Source organism: Ceratotherium simum, chromosome 1 (genome assembly GCF_057802395.1).
Source record: "Ceratotherium simum simum isolate JZ-2026a chromosome 1, ASM5780239v1, whole genome shotgun sequence".
NCBI classification, from domain to species: domain Eukaryota; kingdom Metazoa; phylum Chordata; class Mammalia; order Perissodactyla; family Rhinocerotidae; genus Ceratotherium; species Ceratotherium simum.
Window position 1 is genome coordinate 61,727,056 of NC_141900.1, and position 12,691 is coordinate 61,739,746.

The 12,691-nt window shown below is 45.0% G+C and overlaps 1 protein-coding gene across 1 annotated transcript in view; it reads left to right on the forward strand.

Moving 5' to 3' along the window:
* The first annotated feature begins 2,396 nt into the window (after positions 1 to 2,396).
* Positions 2,397 to 12,691, forward strand: part of WIPF3 (WAS/WASL interacting protein family member 3) — a 91,195-nt gene continuing 80,900 nt past the window's right edge. The window contains exon 1 of the mRNA XM_087429147.1: positions 2,397 to 2,618. The gene's annotated coding sequence lies outside the window, so the exon portion shown is untranslated. The remainder of the gene's footprint in view (positions 2,619 to 12,691) is intronic.

A 12,691-nucleotide genomic window follows, 5' to 3' on the forward strand; every position in this document is an offset into this window, starting at 1 on the left:
GGCAGTGGGAGGAGAAGAGATGTTAGCCCTTTACCAGGTCACTGTATCAGTTAGGAGTATATTTGGCTGCAAGGAATAGAAAACCCAGTCTCAGTGGCTTAAACAAACAAGGGCTATTTTTCCTACATAACGAAAAGTTCAGAGGTAGGCTGTTGCTGGCTTTGGTGGAATGCCCAGGAGTACCACTTTGACTCTATCTCCCACTCTGTCATTCTGATTATATTGGCTTTTTGGCCTCATGTTCATTGTCTCTTGGTTGCAATCTGGTTGCAGCCTCACTGGGCATCTCATTCGCGTTCAAGGCATAAAGAAAGTGGGAAATAGAAGGGCAGAGCCAGGAAAAGATTTCTCAGAAGCTCTCGAGCCAGCTCCCTCTTTCAACTCATTAGCCAGAACTGGCTCAACGACTTCCTTAGCTGCAAGAAAGCCTGGGAAATCAGGAATGGGATTGTCATGGTAGTCTCACATCAATTCTGATCCTCGGTTCTATTAATAGGGAAGAAAAGGAGAATGGTTTGGCTATTGGGGAAGGCAACTCACACTATCTGCCACCAAACAAATATTGTCCAACTGTGCTGTCCTACAGTTATATATATAGGTGGGAATGAATCCTTTCTAATGTCCCTAGAAACAAGACACCAATGGCAGAGTTACTTCATATGAATGTGAGACATTGGGCCCCCGAGGCTTCCAGCCCCCAATGTCCCCAGTTTCCAAATAGTTGCCTCACTCATCATTTTCCCCATCCCTTTCAACCAGAAGCATTTTTTCACAAATTATTTGATCCAAGCCAGCACATATCTATCCCTTAAGATAAATAACAGCATTTCCATCAACTAGCTCCTGCTCTGGCCACTCAGCAGAAGACCTGATGGGATCTCTCTGGGCTCATGGAAATGTCTTCTCTACTAATTTATCTTTTCTTCCTTTTTGTATTAGAATACTAGCAGTCATATGTTTAATGAAAACAAGCATTAGGAGTCCAGAGAAGGAGAATGTCTGGGTAATGTTTCAGATTTTTTATTTTTTAGTAGCGATCAAATGCAAAATGTTTTGTGAGTTTTGGTTTGAGCACAGTTTTTCAGATTTCACGCCCATGATCATTTATTACAGTTCCAAAGGAGGAAAGGTCAGGAGGAACACAGGACAAACAGGTGGGAAGCAAGTACCTTGTTGGCTTCCACTGGCTACATGTATACCTTTCTTTGCCTAAACAAAACAGAGACACAGGAGTGGAAGACATCAGGAGTGAATTCTTTATCCTTGCTATAAATACAAGCCTACACATTGTCAGGCTATAAACATGAGTAATTAAGAAACCAGCTAAGGGCTGCTTGAGGAACATATTTTGATAGCAGCTGCTACAAAATTTGAACCTGGAGACAGGTTGCAATCCGTGTGTGAGAGCCTCCCTGCTGGCATTAACTGCTCCCTCGCCCGTGTTCCCGTGCAATTCATACAAGCGTTGGCATAGCCCTGAGCACAGGTCCCTCCTCCACTCCAGACCAGTAGCTCCTTTAGCGTTAGAGACACTGCCTCCCTCACCAGCATACGCTAAGGGCCCTGCAGAGTGCCTGGCTCATAGCAGATGCTCAAACTCGGCAGGGCTGAGTGAATGGTCCATGAGTATCCTCTTAGCTCCTCCACTAGCAGGAACACCCAGGTCATGGGAGATACGGAATCCTCACCAAACGATTACTGCGCTTAGAGGAATAAATCCGGCCTCAGACATAAACTTTCTGCATCCTCCAAGGGGCCTGAACAGGAAGTGTGACGGGGATTTGTTGGCTAAGCCAGGTTCTTCCAGCTCCTCAAACTTATTTCAGTTTTCAAACACAGTCTGCTTCCTCTCAGCTTCGCCTGCACCTGAAACAATCTACTTCCCCAAGCCATCTGGATAATTCACGCTCATCCTTCAGTTCTCCTAGACATCAGCGCCTCGAGAAGCCTTCCCTGACCTCCCCCAAGTCTGGATCAGGTGCCCCCTCTATGACCACTCCCTCTTGGTTCTGGATTGTAATTGCCCATTAGTTGGTTTCCCTTTCTAGACCGTGAACTCTGCGAGGGCAAGAGACGATCTTGTTTTCTCTTCTGTTCCCACCATTTATAACGCCGCCCAGAGCATAGGAAGGATTCAAAATATTTTGGAATAAACTGATGAAGGAGTGGAGTGTCCCCAGAGTGGCAGTGCTGGGCCCTGTGTCATCCGCACCACAGCCCCTCCTATCTGGGGAACTGCAGCCTTAGGCCCCACTCTCCCGGCAGCTCAGACTTGGGACTCTGGCCCGGAGAGGCGCGCCCCGCGGCGAGGACCCGCCTCCCGGGTGCCAGAGCGACCCCGCCCGCCCGGGCCGCGTCCCTGGGCGCCGGGCTGCGGCGGCTCCGGGGCAGGAGCCGGCGGAGCAGGTGGGGGCGGCAGCCCCGCCTCCGCGTCCCGGCAGCACCAGAGCTGGCGGCCGGGGAGCGAGCCGGGCGCACCGAGCGCAGCACAGAACAGAGCGCAGCGCGGCGCCGCTGGGACACGGGTGCTGCGGGACGGAGCCCGGAGCCGGGAGGCGGCGGCGGGGACGTCGGCCGGAGCCCCAGTCCTGTCCGCCCCCCAACACGGCCAGCGGCAGGTAGCGGCTCCGCGCGCGGGTCCGGGTCCGTGCCCGAGGGTGGGGGACGGGCTGTTGCGGCGGCCGCTCGGGCTGTCCCGGGGCGGAGTGGCCCCCGGCGGGGACGGGGGTGCTGTGCGCGTGCCCTTGTCCCGGACCCCCGCCTGGGACAGGCGTCGAGGCGCTGCGCTGCCCTAGCGCCCGCCAGCCGCTCCCCGCCGCGCCGCGCCTCCCAGGCCCGGCCTTAACGGGACCGCGGAGGGACCGAGGTCACTGCGGGGTTGCCTGGACCCGACTCTCCAGTGAGCGGCCCCGGGCGCCAAGGCCGCCCGGGCCTGTCCTTGGCGAAGCAATCCCTTCCTCCCTTCCCCGCTTCACCCCCAGAACAAAAGGCTGGGGTCTCCCTGAGGAGGGGGCTGTCGCGGGAAGGGCTGGGGCGGAGTAAAGAAGGGCTAGGAAATTGCTGAGCTGGAGGTGGCTTTGGGGATACAGAAGCAGCCTCCAAAGACGAAGCCAATTCCGGAGATGTGAAGTGACTTGCCCAAGGTCACACAGCTCGTGGTGACCGAGCAGGGGCCAGAGCGCAGGTCTCCGGACTCCCTCCCAGTGCTCATCTCCAAGCCCCTGAGGTCAGTGGTCTGACTGTGCTCCAGCGACTTAGATCTGGTCACAAACGGGCTCTGAAGTCCTTTGGAGGAGTGGAGGAGAAGATGGCAGTGTCTGTCCTCCCCCTCCCCCAATACACCCCGGCGGCGGCGTTGTCTGGGGCGGGCAGGGGGCGGAGGGAGAGCAGGGTCGGGGGAGCGAGCGCCCGAGATCTCGCCCCGTGGGCGGGCAGGCACTGGCTCGCAGGAACAGTGCCTTCTGAGCGGAGAGTGCCAGCCGCTGGGTGTGCGGCGGCGGGAGCGGGGGCGGCTTGGGGACCCAGTGTGCGCCGCTCCCTGGAAAGAAGTTCTGCAGGGAGAGGCCGGGGAGAGCTGTTCCCCGCGCGCCAGACGCACCGGCAGCATCCCTGACACTGGGGATGTTTTGGGACAGACTGCATTTGGAAGGAAAATTACTCTAAAGCAGAAGTGAGCTGTCACTTCGCCTCTCTGAGACTTGGGTCATTGGCTGCAAAATGAGGGCCTTGTTCGGCATGACCCGTGTGATTTACAAAGTTCGTACCCCTCTCCTCCTTTCCAGAATCTTTTATCTCTTCCGAGGGAGGATTGGAAGTACATTTCTTGTCAGTAGTAGTAATCACTAGGACTCCAGTTTTCCCTGAAAATTTTTTTTAACTTTAGGCAGAGCTAATCATGGCAACAGAGGTTAGAAGAGGAGTTGCCTTTGGGCCTCATAATGACCTGAACAGGGCCTGAGGGAGGCTTCGGGGGTGCTGGAAATGCTCCCCACCTTGACCTAAGTAGTGGTTACAGAGGTGTACACATTTAGAAATTTATGAAGTTATTCCCTTGAGATTTGTGCACTTGATCTATGTAAGTTGTACCTCAATAAAAAAGTAAATAAAACTTGAATGCTAAAAATCCACTTCACTGGGGTAACACGCAGATTAGTCCAGTTTTCCAGCCGGTGCATTTTAGAGATACATTCAAAAACCAAATGAGGGGGAGAAAAAGGATATGGGAGCAAAAGAAAATTGAGAAATAACTGAAAATGAAATAAATATATACTGCAGAGGGCTTTACCAAATGCTTTTATGTGCATCACCTCATGTGATTCACAATGGTTCTTTAAGGGAGATATTGTTATTGGGCCTTTTTTACAGATGAGAAAATAAAAGGTCACAGAGGTTAAATGCCTTACTCAGGGGAGCCAGAGTTAAAAACCTGGGTACACAGACTTCAAATTCTGTACACGCAACTATAAACAGGTGGTTTTTGGCTGCCTGAGTGAAGGTAGAGCCGTCAGGGTGACAGAGAATGGAGGGCTGGCTTCCTGCCGTGCCACCTTTTTGTTCCTTTCCAGGAGTCTCTGTTGTTTTCATATAATTGTGAGTGTGAGATTATGTCACAGACTGAAGTTAGCCAGCAGCAGAAGGGATGGAGGAAGTGTGTGTGTCTAAGAACACACAGTTTTAGGAACAGGAGAAAGCCAGCTGGCCCAGCCTGGTAACACTCTTTGTAGGAGGTTTATTGTTCAGAAACCATATAGTACAGGTTGTGATTTTGCAGTCACTTAAAACACACACACAAAGAATAAATCATATAACCTAGAAAAGATATGAGAAACCCAAATGTAATTAACTCTGGAGGAGAATATGTAAAATTTCCACCAGGGAGGAACAGTCAACTTTCCTCCATTCTAGAATTTATAAATATATGTTCATTAACACCTAAGTAAAAAATAAATAAATAAGTAAATAAATAAAACCTACAAAAATAACTTGGCGGAAGGAAACAAATTTGTTTTCTAGCAAATGTGTTATAAATATACGTTAAATTTGGTGCAGAAATATTTGAAACTTTAGGGTACAGTCACGTTATCTTTAGAGAGAAATCTTGAGAAGTTTGTCCTAATGTGTGATCTTCTGGTGATTTTATACTTCTGCCTCAAATTCAGAACTTAGAGAAGTAGAAACATGTTCGTTTTACCTGCCAGTTTCACATTTGCAGAGTTGAATGTTTGTCTTATTCTTGGAATGATAAAGATTTGGTTTAAAGAATGTGGGTTAAGTGGGGCAACAAAAGAGGTGTCTCCCGGTGAACCCGCTCAGCCGAGTGCCATCAAGCATGATGAAGCATCACGAAGTTATCTTTAGGCGAGTTTTGCCTTGTCACAGTAGTGTTCCTGCCATCTGGCTGCTGGAATAGTTAGAAAGGAATCGTAATGTTTGACTGACTTTGCTGATAGCATGACAAAACAAACTTTGAGAGGGAGCTGTTAAATATGAGTTAGGGTTGGTGAGAAAATGATTAATTAGTTCTTATTCAGCCACTGCGCAAAACTGAAGAGACGTTCTTTTCCCAGCTGATGCTGAGCAGGTGCAGGTGTGGCGCACGGTTTTCTCACCGGCTTCAAGCCGTGATGCACTTGAAACTACCCCTTTGCGATTCCAGTTGGCTCTTTCCTTAGACTGTTGAAGCGGGAACCCGACCTGTTGTGCAGCAGGGGAATTGTGTAGTGAACCGTGGTGTTGAAGAGCCAAAGAGATAAAGTGAAGCAGAACAAATGTGGCAGAAATGCAGGGTGGGCGTTATGGGGGCCAGGCACTGTGGAGGAATATTTTCAAGTGCATCTTGAAGGAGTATTCATCCTGAGTGGGCGATGTATTCCCGCGAGACACTGAGTCTGAGATGCTGGCATCCAGAAAAGAGTGCCAGGCCTGCCTGTGGATGGTAAGTTAGTCAGCTCTTGGGAGTAGCTGGGAGGAGGCAGCAACCTGCCTCAGTTCTTGAGCTTCTGAAGACGTGTCCATGTGAGTGCACGTGTGTGGCAGAGCAAGGTGCCCAGGCTGCCATCGACTGGCCGTTGAGAGCTAAACGCTAACACATACTGGGGTAGGCTAAGAGCTTGTGTGAAATTATCACAGTAGCCCTAGAAGGAAGCTGATTCTACTTACTCCCCTCATCAGATGAGACACAGAGGCCGAGAGCTGAACTGCTCTCAGAAGGATCATGTCATGCCCTGCTGTGGTCTGCTGTTAGCCCACTCGTAACCCAGAGTGCCCTTTACCTGTCTGACTTTCCCTCGCTGCTCCTGAGCTCCTGGAGGGCAGGTACTGTGTCCGCTTCATCTCTGTTCCTAGCACCTGCACCATGCATGCATATGACCAGTACTGAATGAGTGAGAGAGTGAATGCATGAATACCTTATGTTCCAAGGTCAAAAGTCAGTTATTTTTGGATAATCCGTCCTTTTGACTCTTACTGTCTCATTCCTCTCTGTTGATGTGGATCATCAGGCATGACTGTATGAACAAGACGTATAATGGGTATCTCCTTTAAATCCAAAGGATGCTAAGCTCAGCCTATGAAATCAGAAGACCTCTGCTTCTTTTAGAAATTAAATATTATTATTATTTCTTCTTTTGTATAACTTTTGTAATTCCGAATACTTGGGTTTGAATCTTGCATCCATTACTTATTTGTTGTATGATCTCGGACAAATTACTTAACCTCTCTGTGCCTCAGTTTTCTCATCTGTAAAATGGGCATAATAGCACTGGTCTCGTGTTTAGGGTAAATAAAGGTAGGTTCAGTGCTTAGGGCAGTGCCTCATTCATAGCAATGCTCAATAAATTAGCTTTTATTATTTCTATTATTATCTAATGCTTTTAAAAATTGTTTGCCTTAAATGTTCCCTGTTCTGTAAAGCATTTGAGGTGTTTACAAAAATAGTAAAAACATAAAATTAATAGTTAATGAAACTGGGGTAAAGAGAACACACAGATTAGAAAGCAAGGCAAAACCAGAGAACAATTTTGAGAACAAGACTGTATCATAAGGTGCAGGTAGAGTCTAGAGATGAGTTTACTATAAGATCTAGTGTAGTTTCTGGGGATGGGATTAGAAATTTGTCAGAGCTTCCCAGTAGCCAAAAGAAAGAGGAAAACACAGATAGTTATCCGATCCACAGTGACCTTGAGATAAAAACAGATCAGTTAACACAGCTTTTCCTGGTCCTGAAACCTGGAATAACTTTCTCCTGGCGGGTCTTCAGAAGAGCAGTCTCTGTTACCATAGAGATCTAAGTCTTCGACATGGTCCCTGCCATGAAGACAATGGAAGGTTTATGGTAGAAGGCAATTATAAGTGTTTCCTAGAACTTGATTGACTGCAGTTCTGGAGACATATTCCCAGAGTGCAGCCCAGTAAAACCTGTTCTGTGAAGGACCAGGACACTGGTTCAAGGACGTGCTGTTTCCTTAGCTATGTTTACTGAGTACCTGGGAGAGTAGAAAGAGTCTTTCTTCCAGAGGTGATAATTCTTGTGAGAGTGAGTTGAACAATCCCATCTTTAAGAACATTTGTTCTGGCTGAAGCCATTGAAATGAGCCAGATCAGTTCACCTGATCCAGAAAAAGTTTGAAGGGTATCATCATGCACATATACTCATTAATACATGAGTTGTGTGTTCAAGAATTTTCTTAATGCTGGTAGTCCCATAATCTCCTTTTAACTGCGAATTTTAAAGATTTTTATTTATTTATTTTTCCCCCCAAAGCCCCAGTAGATAGTTGTATGTCATAGCTGCACATCCTTCTTTAACTGCGAATTTTAGCACACTGTTTGGAAAAGGAAAAATCCAGTGCTCTCTACTACCTCATAAGCCCCTTAATGCTTTCAGTACTTCTTGGTAGTAAGAATAACTGATATTTTATTTTTAAACTTTTTTTTAGCAATTAAAATAAAGGTCATGTCTTTTTAGTCTCTCTCTCTCTCTTAGTCCAAATATGACTTGTGTCAGTTAGGATTATATTCAGCTGCCAAAACAAACAAACAAACAAAAACAACTCACACATCAGAATCTGGCTTAAACAGATACAAGTTTATTTGTCTTGTGGAACTGGACTCCCAAGAAAGGCAGTCCAGGGCTGATACAGGAGCTCAAACAGTGCTGTCAAAGAATCAGCCTCTTTCCATCTTCCTGCTTCATTGTCCTTAGCCTGTAGCACCTCATCCTAAATCTGGTTGCCTCATGGTCACAAGATGGCTGCTGTATCTCTAGTCTTACATCTATAGTACATGCAGGAAGAAAAGGAAGGTATAAGCAGCTAAAGAGTGAAGGCCTTTCTGTTAGGGAGGTTTTGCATTTTTATTCAGAAAGTGGTGCCCTCCCCAGCTGTTTCCACTTGCATCTCGTTGGCCAGGATGGTGTCACAGGGTTGCTCAAAATATAAGAGAGTCTGAGAAATCAAATATTTTTAGCTGAGTAAATTACAACTGCCACCACTCTCCCTTAAATTAGGAGTTCTGCCTTGAGGAAGAGGGAATGGTTATTGAGTAGGCAACTAGCGGTATCAGCCGCCTGACTTACTTCCATTATTAGCCATGTCCCTTACTTAATTAGAAATTACAGAAGGTGACTCAGTAATTTAAAATGTTATACTTTTCTAGTTCTTCATACAATTAGCATTAGAGAATGAAACACACCCAACGGCCTTATGTAAAGCTTCCTAAATCGCTATCACCAGCCCTGCTTCTTTTCTAAATATCAGATCTAAATTTCCATTTGCCAAAAGCACCTCATATGCTTCAAATTAAACTTGCTTATCCCTGCACATTATGTGGATCCCCAAATTGGTCTACCTATTTGCTGCTGCTTCTTGCTGTAATTCATTTCCACACATGGCCTCCGGGGTGCTGTTTTTAAAGCGTGAGAGTCTAACATCGTTCCTCTCTTTAAAAGCCTACAGGGCCGGCCCCATGGATTAGCGGTTGAGTGGGCGCGCTCTGCTGCTGGCGGCCCGGGTTCGGATCCGGCGCGCACCGACGCACCGCTTCTCCGGCCATGCTGAGGCTGCGTCCCACATACAGCAACTAGAAGGACGTGCAGCTATGACAAACGACTATCTACTGGGGCTTTGGGGGAAAAATAAATAAACAAATAAAATTATAAAAGCCTACAAAATAAAGCTCAAACTCCTTGACAGCCTGGCTCTGTGAGCGCCATGCTGGTTGCCACACACCCTGTACACGCGCACACGGCAGAGCATTCTCGCACCCTCCCCACTCCCTTCAATCGCGGAAGGCCTGCCTCAGAGGTCTCTTATGCTTTTGACTCGTGCATAACCCGTGGAAGCAATTAATTACCTTTTCATTCATGTTTCTAAAGCACTTTATATATCTATTAATATTTTTTGTCCTGATTTTTATTTGGCTTGATATTAATCATGCTGCACCAGTTTTGTTAAAATAACCACCTTATTGAAATATAATTCACATACCATAGAGTTCACTGTTTTAAAGTATACAATTCAGTGGTTTTTAGAATATTTCAGAGTCACACAACCATCACTATCATCTAATTCCAGAACATGTTTGTCACCCCAAAAAGAAACCCATTAGCAGTCACTTCCCATCCCCCCTCTCCTCAGCCCTGATAACCACTAACCTACTTTTTATTTCTATGGACTTACCTATTCTGGACATTTCATATAAATGGAATCATGCAGAATGTGGCCTTTTGTGACTGGCTTCTTTCACTTAGCATGATGGTTTTTGGGTTTATCCATGCTATGGTGTGTATCAATACTTCATTCCTTTTTATTGCTGAATAATATTTCACTGCGTGGCCATACTTTATTTTGTTTATCCACTCATAAGTTGATTGACATTTGGGTTTTTCTATATTTTGGCTATTATGAACAATGCTACTATAAACATTCACATACAATTTTTTGTGTGGGCATATGTTTTCATTTCTCTTGGCTAGATGCCTCAGAGTGGAATTGCTGGGTCTTGTGATAACTCTGTTTAACATTTTGAGGAACTTCCAAACTTTTCCGAAGTGGCTGCACTGTTTTACATTCCCACCAGCGATGTATGAGGGTTCCACACCCGTTTTTAGGGTCTACCTTGGGTATTGTTTTGATTCTTTTGTTTTCAAAGTTTTAGACATCATTTTGTTTTAGCTGTGTTTCTTTTAAAGAAGATACAGCTGATTTTTTAAAGCAATTTGAATATCTCTGTCTTTTGGTAAGGGGATTTAATAATCTGTTTACAATTATTGTAATTACTGATAAATTGGAACTTATTTGGGGCTTTTTATATACCATATGTTTTATTGTTACTTCTTTTTTTCCTCCTTTTCTGGCTTTTCCTAGAGAAGTGCCTGGCACATGGTAACTTTCAATACTTAAATATTTGAAGCTATCATTTGTGGATAGGAGCCATGTATCTATAGATTTATTTATTCATTGAATATTTATTGATTACCTGCTACTCATGTTTATAGTTTTGCTCAGTGACTAGCACAGTGCCTAACATATAGAAGCAGCCCAGGAAATATTTGCTCCCTTGCATTGACTATGCAGAGACTGATGTGCTTGTCGTAGGCCGGGTGGGGTAGTGGTAAGTGCAGGCCTGGGGTCAGCTCACTAGGGTTGGATATAGTTTTGTCACATCCCAGCTGTTTGATCTTGGGCTGATTACTTTACCTCTGAGCCTTTGTTTCCTCATCTGTGAGATGGGGATAATAACATCTGTCATGCAGAGTTGTTTTGGAGGGTAAAAGATAATTATGTAAATAACCATCAGAATGCTAGCACAGGGAAGGCACTTAGTACATGAGAACTATTGTTTCTGTTAGTGAACTGTTTAACAAAGCACTCTCCCAACAACATACATCAGTATTAAAACATCAACCAGGGAATAAACTTATAGTAAAAAATGACACTGGCCCCTTTGCTTTGTGTCTGACATAAATTATTACTGCCCTAATAGAACATGAGACATTTTTTCTCCTCATATGGTAGAACCAAGAAAAAGGACAAAAGGTGTAGTTTGTACTTTGCACAGAAATAGATTTTAGGTCTCCAGCACCCTTAAAGCTGTTGTTTATTCTAACACTTTTAAACTTTTTTTTTTTTGCTGAGGAAGATTCGCCCTGAGCTAACATCTGTTGCCAATCTTCCTCTTTTTTTTTGGTTTTTTGCTTAAGGAAGATTTGCCCTGAGCTAACATCTTTGCCAGTCTTTCTCTATTTTGTATGTGGGTCACCGCCACAGCATGGCTGATGAGTGGTGTAGGTCCGCGCCTGGGATCCAAACTCACGAACCTGAGCCGTCAAATGGAGAATGCCCAATTAACCCCTAGGCCACGGGGAAACGTTTTTGTTCAATCATTGCTGCTCTCCAGCAAATCAGAGGAAAAATAAAGTAGCTTCCAGAAATAGATAAGATAACCGCCTAACACAAGACAAGCAAGCGAACATATTTCCCAAATTTAAAATTAACTTTCCCCATATTTTAACAGCTTTTACATGACTTTTTTTTTTTCTGGTGTTCACCCAAGTGTGTAGTCCTAAGGTTTTAGAAATTCACCTGCAGACTTATAGAAGGAAGGCTAAAGAGGATCGGGGTTTATGATTGGTATTGTGCCTTCCTGGTGTTCATGGATGCTAAGTGAGTTTTAAGTGATGGTGTTTGACCTGTAGTCATTTTGACACTATCCACATAAATTACATATGCCTAAGAATGATGGGCCAGGATACCTGTCTGTGAGATCTAGGGGTGATTATTTTGTGGCTGGAGAAAGACAGCCACCAGTTATCTCAGACCTGTGCACCCCCACCCAGTGCTCTTTTGTGTTCTTGCATTTAGTGAATGACAAGGATCAGTTACAGCTGGAACCAGCTCACAAATGATTGATGCCTAATGGACAGTCATGTCTTAAAACTGTTCCTCGTTGTGTGTTAAGCATGTGTTAACAGAAGAATTAAACCTTAGGGGTTATGGATTGGTCTGAGGAGAATTATTTTATTCTACTCTTGGCTATTTTCCAAGCACACTTGGTCAGTCACCTTTGACACTTGTGGTTGGCTGTAGGGTATTTCAGCTGTCGTGGAAGTCTGCGTGCAGGGCCGGCCCAGGAAGCCCATGATTGGCTCTCAGTTCTGTTCTTTATGGATCCAGGAGTTGCTCTCTGGGACCAAATTGTCAAGACAAACTTATGTTTTTCTTTATTCATTCGTATTTGCCTTTTAGATGTAGAGAGATCTCTTAATTCAGATAGTGCAAAGTTTCTTAAAAAATGCTTCTTCACAATTGTCCCAAGAAGGCAATCCAGACCTTTTATTTTTTAAATTAGTTTTTTGAATAGGTAATAATGTACATGATACATACTTCAAAAAGGGTAAAAATGATGTACAGTGTAAAGTAAGTCTTTCTCACACCCCATTCTCAGACCACCTATTTGTTATACATTCTTCCAGAGATATTTCATTCATATACACACATAAGCATGTATGTGTATACCTATATTTGTATATATTATAGGTATATTTATAGATATGCACGTATAACACAAAGGCATACTCATTCTATATACATGTTCTGCTGCCCGCCTTTTTCATTTAGTATAACCTAGAGATCATCCCATATTGGTCCATATAGGGCTGCCACATTCTTTCTAACAGCCACCTGGTATGCTA